Raw genomic sequence first — 9,867 nt, 5'->3', positions numbered from 1 at the left:
ATATTGTTATCAGTGTCGCGACTACACTTTAGTTTCAAGTGGCGCAATGAAACACATGCGATGTATCTCAAATGTATATAATTACGTAGTTCTTGGATTTGATATCAAACATTTTTTTAAGGAAATATAATATAAACATAAAAATATGTAATTGTAATGTTTTAGGAACATTGTACATTTAAAAAATAAATAGTACCTTTCTGTCCATTTCCCAACAGTTACTGCATGTAAGTTGTAACGTCTGTAACATTGTAACATTATTATTATATATTATGATTTTATGTGTGTTTAATAAGACATGTATGCCAGTAGTTCGATAGAAATTAAATTGTATTCAAATTTTATATTTATAACTAGGGTTCGGATTTGAAGGCAAATGCCTTTCTTTTATTAATCATAATAGAAAAATAATTTTTATACGAAAATGTGTTTCGTTTAATTTCTTAGACGATGGATGCATTTTGTTTTTGCCTTTTTTTGCCTTTTTACTTATAAATGCCTTTTTGCCTTTTTTTTGCATTTTGTTCTTATAAATGCCCTTTTTGTGTTTAATTTTGAGTTGATTTTATAATTTTATATATTTTGATCCTTTTCGATGTATAAAAATATTTTGAGCCCAAACCGTAACCGTTTTTCTGAGACAGCTTATCAAAATACATGGAAGTCAATTTTTTGTAATACCAACTAGTTTTGCATTAAAATAACTGGTATAACTCAAGTAAGTTAACTTTTAAAATTGTTCTTAACTAATTCATAGGACAAACCTGGTTAAAGAAAAATGTAATATATTTATACAAAATAGCATAAACTTAATGTAGTTTAGTATTCATGCTCATTTTTAATTTGTATTTTTCTCAAAATGTGCGCATTTGAAAGTGTTTAAAAAATTTTCACTATTTTATTTTGTAGTATATTTATGAATTGTCTTTTTATATAAATTAAATACCTTTTTTTTGCCTTTTTTCACATTTTAAATGCTTTTTTTATTGATTATATTGCTTTTAAATCCGAACCCTATTTATAACAGTCAGCAAAAGAACTATACTCGTACCCAACACCACGTCTCGGCCAAGAAAAATACAAAAATCTTGACACGTGACGCTCCCGACAGGTGTTGCTCACGGAATTTCTCTAAAAATGGCAAATTTCAATCGATGTGTCGATGTGTTGATGTGTTGTCATATAATAATAATATAATCTTTATAAATAAAAAATAAATGTTGCTTTCAGTTGTAATGCATGATCTTGAGAACCATTGATCCAATTTACTTGAAATTTGACTTTGATTATTTTATAGTATTCATTCAAATCCATAAATTATATTGTGATCCTGTTTTACTATGGTACCCTAAAGAAATTTTTGGAGTTATTTTTTATTAAATATAGGTTGATTTAATCGTTTATTCAAACGGGGATATAGTAATTTATGATTTTTCCAATAGACTTTTTTAATTCTAATATTAATTATTTTATTTTTAAATATTAAATTTTCAATTATATGCTGGTAGCTACTATAAAAACCAACAGATTTTTAATAACTTAGCTTTAAAAAAAAGAAGTTGAAACGTGACTAGGCGCTAGGAGTTATAATGAGACGTGTGTTGGTGATTTTATGAAGCTTTTCCTTATTATAGTGATTGGTTTTTACTATCTGTATATTCTTATAGCAACTTAAAATATATGTAACTTTGAGAAGCTTTAATTTGCCAACGGACACATGTGAAACAAACATTTTAACGTAAACGTCCATAAATAACATAGTTCAATAAATTTCTAAATATTTAATTATAGGTTATTCTATAAAAATCCAAAAAAATAACCAAACGTATAAAAAAATATTAGAAAAATATTAAGAATAACCAATAATTTACGATTTACTTATATACGAAAATTCCCAAACAGAATATTTTGAAAATATTTAGGTACCTATAAGTTTTCAAATTAATGAGTCTTCAAAATATTCTGACAATTTAAAAAAATCGTAAAAATAAGCCAGTTTGGTGCGAGGGTGGATAGGTAATATTTATGTTAAAGAGAAATATTTGAAGGGGCCCCCAAACTGAAAAAAAATTTGGTCGCTTCACTCGCATTAGATATTCAATCTAAGACCTTAATCCATAAATGAAATTTTTCGCGCAAAAACTGATTTTTATTAGTTTGGTGGGGGGGGGCTGGGGAAACAGCATATGAGGAAAATGCTGTTTTCAGTTGTAAGGGATTTTTGAAACATTTCACGTAAGGTCGTACGATTCTGTACTAATATCTGCATAGAAGTTTCACAGAAATAAGTAGAAATAGTAGTACATATTTACAAATTGTTTACTTTGAATTGTTCCAAAATAATTTTAATCAAAATTCAAATATTTTATTTTCATTATTAAAAAAAAAAAAAAAATTTTTTATATACAACGTGTAGCATAAGGGAAATTTAAAAACATTGATTAGAACCAAAGTTATTTCATCTGTCAGGTCTTGTTACACTCTGTGTCCCTGTATATAAGAAAATTATTTTTTATTGATAGTATTATTAATTTATGGTGTAAAATAAAAAAATATTTATAAATAAGCATTTTACTTATAAAAATTAAATTAATTTATTAAATCTATGTAAATATATATTTTTTGGTTTTAACTTCAGGTTTTTTTTTGTGCTTGTCGAATAAAAACAACGAAAATTCCATTCATTAGTTTTATATTAATTTTCTATAAATCAAGAAGCTGTTGGCTTATTTTTGGCTTTTAAATTTGGTTAACTTATCTTATATGCTATTCAGTGGTAAATCTACAAAATGTTTTTCGGCACGAACTTTAACTTTACAAAGCCTACAAAATAATAATAGTTTATCAATTAAAAACACTGATTTTTATCCCGCAGACGAGATAAACACAACCCACACTAATTTCTTTTATTATTATTTTAGGTACCTACCTATCTAGTATCTATATTACATTTTATTTTTTATCAATGTAAATAAAAATTAAATATTAGTTTAAAAATATATGCAAAATTTGTACTTAAAATGACTAATGAGAATATAACAAAACATGCACTTAAACGTTAATTGTTGAAAATAGACAAAAAATTAATGTAGACATCTGGTATTACAGAACAAATTTCTATATCACTAAGCTATGTGTTGGATGAATATCAGAAAACATGGAAATTCCTTCTATAAATCGCTAGCCCTAATTAGGTACAACGTAAAATATATTACGTTTATTTAGTTATAAATGCATTTAAATATTGAGAGGTACCTATCACTCGAATTCTTTAGTTAGGTCTTAGGTACTTATAGTTAGGTAACTGTTAATATTAGTAAATATGTGGCCTTCTCTGGTGTAATGGAGTTAACTCTTTATGTTAACGTATTTAGATATTTATTTAATTCTATAGTTTCTTGTGAATAAAGCGATATATTATACCATTATGGAAACCTGTCATTTTTGTTATATGTGGTGATAAAACTAAAAACTGTGATAGGAAATAAGAATATAAGATTTTCCACTTACAATAGACTTTGATGGAGTTGTCCTTGTAATCGCAATATGATACCTACCAAAAAACTAAACAACAATATATTTTTATTTGTGAATTCATTTAGGTAATGCTGATATTCAAGATTCAACTAAATTCTCTTTTTTATCGCTGAGCATTTTAGCATATTTAATGTATCAACAATAATTTAAATTAATCTGACAGTGGAAATACAGAATATAATTTTGTATTCTGATTTATTGTATTTTGAATAATAATAGCAGGTTTGCTGTACAGTAACTGAATAACAATGATAATACAATATTATATTTTAACTACAAAAAAGTACATAATATAGACACAATATAGTACCTATAGTAAGTTTATCTGTAATACATTATTCAATCACGGGTGCTGGGGTAAAACACCTAATTTCACTATGTTAAAATTGTATTATTGTTTAGAATAATATTTATAACGAATAATTTTCAATCATATAACTTTAACTCAGTATTTGATGGATTTTATAATCCGTTTTCTTTGTTCAAAAGAATTAAAAATTAAGTAAAAAAAATGCAAAAAATTTTCCTCCCCGGCGGGGAATCGAACCCCGGGTCTCCCGCGTGACAGGCGGGGATACTTACCACTATACTACCGAGGATTACGTAGGATGAGATCAAAAATTTGTGATTTTAAATGTTGAAAAATGTATTATTTTACAATGTCTTCATGTTAATAATAGAGTATTTTAAACTTATGATAAAATATGTAATGGTAGGTATAGTACAAACTGCAAAGTAACCCAAACTCTGTGTTATGTACTGATTTTAGCCTATACTCTGTAAACAATATATTTTCAACTTCTCAAGTCTTAAATAAATTGTCAAAAAAAATATTGAATGATTTATTGCTTTATATTTTATCAAGTACCTATCATATACGCAACAATATCTACTATAATTTGTATTCTATACATACATACATTCAATAAAACGTATTATAATCATAATAAATATTATAGTATCTAGGTATAACCTAATATGGCTATTAGTTTTCAAATTATTAAAAAAATATGTTGTAATAATAGATAGGTAATAAAGAAGTAAATAGGCCACGGCTATTCTTATCTCAACTCTCAAGTGAGGTCGTGATCATGAAGCAGCGTGAAAGGGGAGAAAACGGAGGCGAATCATCACTTATACGCTACACCCAAGATGGATTTAAATCCACCTTAGTTACACCTATAATTATACTGATTACCGAATATATATAATAAAAATCGCCTCTCTTTTTTATCAGTCTTGGAAAATCGACAAGAGTCTGATGGTCTATCCATTGCTTATTATATCTTATGGCAGGGGCGGATCCAGCCCAAGATAACGAGAGGGGGGGCGATAAAATTAAAAATATCAAGTTTGATATAGGTAGGTAGTCCTTTTTTAAGTATTTATTTTTGTACATACATAATATGTTACTTTCTACAGTCTCATATAGAACGAAAAAAAATGTTTGTATAGTACCTAATAATAATATTAATAATAGGTAATTTTATTTAGTTATAGGTACTGATACGTGTTATAACAAATTAGCTTATAATAAAAAATTTGATGATTTAATAATACAATTTATAATGTAAAATCTTATCTAATCTTATCTAATCTTCTTGACGATTTTGAAAATACATTTATTATTTCATCAATATCAATTTCTCTATTCTTGTGTGCGTGTATAAAAGTTAGTCCATTAAGTCTTTTTTCAGTCATTCTTATTCTTAGCCAGGTCTTAAGACGACGGAGGGAAGAAAAATTGCGCTCTGCAGACGCAGTGCTTGCTGGTAAAGTTGATAATATTTTCAAAAATACTGTAATACATGGATACAGTAAAACTTCACAATATTTTAGAGTATCAATTGCTGTATCCGGAAATTCACTTGACCTTATTTGATCATTGTTTACCCAAAAATCATACCATAATTCAATTTCTCCCTTTAATTTAATTTCAATCATGTATTTAGAAAGTGATAAATCTTTAGACAGAAGACCCCCAAATTTGTCCATTACATTTTTAATTTTATTGGCAATAACATATTTATCCGAAAATGCTCGTGTCAAGACATTAGGTAAAAACAAATTCAAATCGAAAATTCCAATTATATTATCACTAAACCGACTAGTTAAATCACTTATTATACTGTCGATAAATGGTATAAATATTGTGATTCTATAATTATCAACTGGATCATTAATATTTGGATTTGATCTCTTTTACATTTTGGTACATAGTCGAGGTAGGTATACAGATATATTTAAATTTTCAAAAGTGTTTCTACACACATCAAATATTTCAGAAAAAGAATCATTACTCTCCTGACGTTTTGCTTTTAATCTCGACAACACATTTCTTATAATATTAGTTGCAGAAAGCTAAAATCGGTATTTGTTCTGGACGTTCAGGTATTTTTATTATAATAAGACAACAATGTATTGCTTTTTCTTTTACTCATATTAAAAAAAAAAAATATATTTACAAATAAGTAATAAATATTACTAGGTAGTACCACAAGTAACTACTAGGTAGAAAACAGTGAACAATGAGTGTGAGCCAATGACAAAAGTCAAAATTCAAACAAGTTAGATGTACATCGAGCTCAAATTAATGCACACTACCGTGTAAATATAAATGACTATATAGCGTTATCACGTTAATATGTTCAGTTATCAGTTATCACGTTTCGGAAACACCGACCAGTCCCGTTACAAACATGAAACATGGTTACGAATATTTAACATCATGATAGTGGCATAGAACAATAATAATGGTATGTATATCACCTCAATCGTCTTATAATATTATTCTGTGCCTCAATTGACATTGATAAATTAGTTGATAACACAGTACCGCCATAAGTATGGTAGTATAAGATTTCCCTATTTACCCTTGAAATAATTATGTCAAAAACTAAAGTATTTGACGGGGAACGGAGGGGGGGGGGCGATTTCTCCATTCACCCCCGTCTGGATTCACCCTTGTCTTATGGTTCTAAATAAACGACACTACAAGCGATACCTATTATACTAGTGACTGCTTGGAAGGGGGAAATGGGCTTCGCGACTGCTCTAGCATATCATTCGGATGCACAGAGCAGTTGCATTCTCTCGTATAAGTAGTACCTTTACAGTTTACATTTTAGTATTTTACAAAATATAAGCAAGGTAAACGGTTAGCATATTTTTCTGTGTAGTTCCGTCTTCTGTGTATATTCAAACACTCGTGGAACTGTGGAAGAATGTATTGATCCACAGGCTACAACAAATATTTTATATTATATTTGATTTATAATGCTTTGTTTTTCAACATTTTAAATACCTTCTCACTTAAAATTAATATTTATTTATGTATTGTTTTTTTTATATTATATTTTTCTTTTTATTAGGTAAAACAAATAATAGAATATACACCTAATATACAATATACATATACAATTTGTAATAAAACGTATACAATAGGTAATATGGAGGGTACAAGACTGAACGGCATGATAAAAAGGGGGGGGTCCAATGACTCAACTTCATAATCCTAGGGGTTTTTTTTTTTAATGTTGAAGAGGTCCCAATTTTGTTTAAGACGGCGTGGTGGGTTATTAGGAAGTGTAAGAGAGAAGAGGTTTAAAATTAGGAGATTTGAATGGTTAAATGTGTTTTTGTGAAATGGTTTATAATAGTGGGAGGCTAATGAATTAATGTTTGGGATTTTGAGGTCAGCGTGGAGGGAGAGATTGAAATATTTATTAAAGCGATATAATCTTGGTGAAATGGTGAACCTCGTGGTAAATTATGGTTGGAAGTTTAAAACTAATAAATAGCTTAAAATACCGTAACTAAAAATTCATAATTAAATCAAAATTAAAATTCTTTATTCTTCATGAAATTTAGAATATTTATAGTGATTACTGATTACCGATTGATATTGGGCAAATAACATAAACTAAAATGGGAATATAGTTATAATACATATCTGATGTACGATTGTACCTGTACGTTAAATACATTCAACTGCAGGCAACTATTAACTTTGAACAATGAAAAAAAATTAATTATAATGTAATATTTATTAGTTTCAAGTTTTATTTCTCTTATTTCAATATCATGGGCCAGGGCATTTTATTAATAAATTAATCAATAACTTGGATATCTTATTTTATTTACAATTTACTGATAAGAGGACGCTACCCATGCATTTGTTAACTCTGTCTAACAAACGTGCTATGTACCAAATTGCAAATTGTTATTTGCTAATTTCGATTGTGTGTAGTTAGTTTTAATATTATTGTAAGTACTAGTAGTGCGAATAAGTGAATTAGCCTGTTATCGAACATTTAAGTAAGAACATTTTCTGTGCTTAAGCGTCAGCTTTTTATTTGATATTTTAATTTTCAAGGGAGATATAAGCATTTTTAATTGGTAGTATTTGAATATTTCACATACCTAAGACATACCCATATCTTTCTTGATGATTAATATATCAAAAAACGTCCGTCGCGTAAGCACAGATAATGCTCCTACCTAAAAGTTTGATAATAAGTAAATTCACTCTAATATCAAAATTAACACAGTTCATTTTGCGAAATACATCTAATTTGTTATTATTAGATAATTATCATAATAGAATATCTATACTCAATATATTTTATTTATATCATAACCTTAACAAATTAACTACACGAATTTAAATGCCTGTATGAGGAAAATTAGTCTAAATATTTTGAAAATTTCATTGAGTATAAAAAATATTGAGTTAGTAAATTATATCATAAGTTAAAGTCGAATGTTTTAAGTTTCTATAGTTAATACGTTTTGATTTACAACACAAAAAAAAAAAAATGAAAAGTTGTTAATTTACGCTTGAATGTCCATTTAAGTCAAAATTTAAACTTTAGACACGCAAAAGAAGTATTTATGGAATTGTACTCAACATTTTTATAATTATTGTAAGTAACACTAATACAGAACCTTGAATTCAGTTTTCAAACATTAATTTTATATTACAAAATAATATTCAAATGTTGGTTATTTTCATGAATTCTGAAGCTGCTCGAATCTGCCCGTACACCACGTGTGGCCTGCGCAGTCATCGTTTATAAACGATTATAATTAGTATTATTCTCGGCGTTACGCTCGCAAAATAATTTAATACATATTATACGAGTTTATATTTCATACGCCTACGATTGCGTAAAACGTTTTGTTTACAAGACAAAATCGTTCTCGTCGTCTCGCCATTGGATTTATGTTTTCATTTGACGCCGCCGCCAACACAATAATATTATATTATATAGGTACCTTACAATTCAACCGTACCCACCTATTTTGTAGCCGGCCCAATACGCGGGCGAAACGGCCGGGGACTGGTGAGGCGCAGTAGTGAAAACGATATGGTTTCACGTATTTAATTTCGAGCATTTCCAGATTAATTTAATTAAAACACGCGTACGAAATCATCGAGGTCCCAACGCAGTTCGTGCATGCTCGCGGGCAAAGGTCGTGTGTGTACGCGAATTCCCGAACTGGCGCTCGGAGGTCTCTCCAGTTGTGTGTAATAGAGACGGATGTAGTACTATTATTTTGATGAAAATTATTATTGATGCGACACATTTAGTTTCAAACACCCTCGTGAACTATACGACGCGACGTGTACAACTTTCTCGATTTATATATTATTATTATGTTTTGAGGAAGCTATGTCGAGCGCAAACGCTCGTCTATAATATGACGTCGTCTCCTCGAGGCTCGTCAGAGGGGATTTGCCGAATTATTGTGCACGCACATTGTAGTCGGCAGTTTTGCTTCACTCGGCGTGAAGTTTACACCGGAAAACCGTGGTTTACAGCCAACGGTCCGATGACGACCGTGGTAGTGGTATACAACACCCAAAGGCGGTCGAACTTACGCCGGGAACTCAATTTTTTTTGTTCCTTATCTCCCACCCAATATTTCGGAAGCACGTTTAACTGTATCGCTTAGAAAACAAAATATGTAAATCATTGGACTCGGCCCGTTTCCTCTGGACCGCGTCGTAAATCGTCGCCATAATATATATATAATTATCATCTATGCGGAAACCGTCGAAAAAGTTATACATTTGTGTAAATTTGTTACATATTAAAACTGTATCATTATATTATTATAGACATACCTAGTATGATATATATTCCGTACACGTAGGTACATATATAATTTTAATTTCACTAAAAGGTTTTTATGTAATTTATCGTCTTGAAATATTTTCAAATCGCTATAGATTTAATACATCGTCTAAACTGTCTAATATGTTATTGTAAATAAATGCTTTGATATAATCCTAAATAAAAATAATATTATTTATTCGTGTATAAC

At 28.9% G+C, this 9,867-nt stretch overlaps 1 protein-coding gene and 1 non-coding gene across 4 annotated transcripts in view; one reads left to right on the top strand and one right to left on the bottom strand.

The window, feature by feature from the left end:
• LOC100569388 (leucine-rich repeat-containing protein 24-like) overlaps positions 1-9,867 on the top strand; it is a 188,174-nt gene that overhangs the window by 38,355 nt on the left and 139,952 nt on the right. The window lies entirely within an intron of this gene.
• On the bottom strand, positions 4,064-4,136 carry TRNAD-GUC. Its single transcript has one exon. It is a non-coding gene; the product is annotated as a tRNA-Asp (tRNA).

Source organism: Acyrthosiphon pisum, chromosome A1, assembly GCF_005508785.2.
Source record: "Acyrthosiphon pisum isolate AL4f chromosome A1, pea_aphid_22Mar2018_4r6ur, whole genome shotgun sequence".
Lineage (NCBI taxonomy): Eukaryota > Metazoa > Arthropoda > Insecta > Hemiptera > Aphididae > Acyrthosiphon > Acyrthosiphon pisum.
Note: the sequence above shows the minus strand (reverse complement) of the source record. Positions and strands in the feature narration are given on the sequence as shown.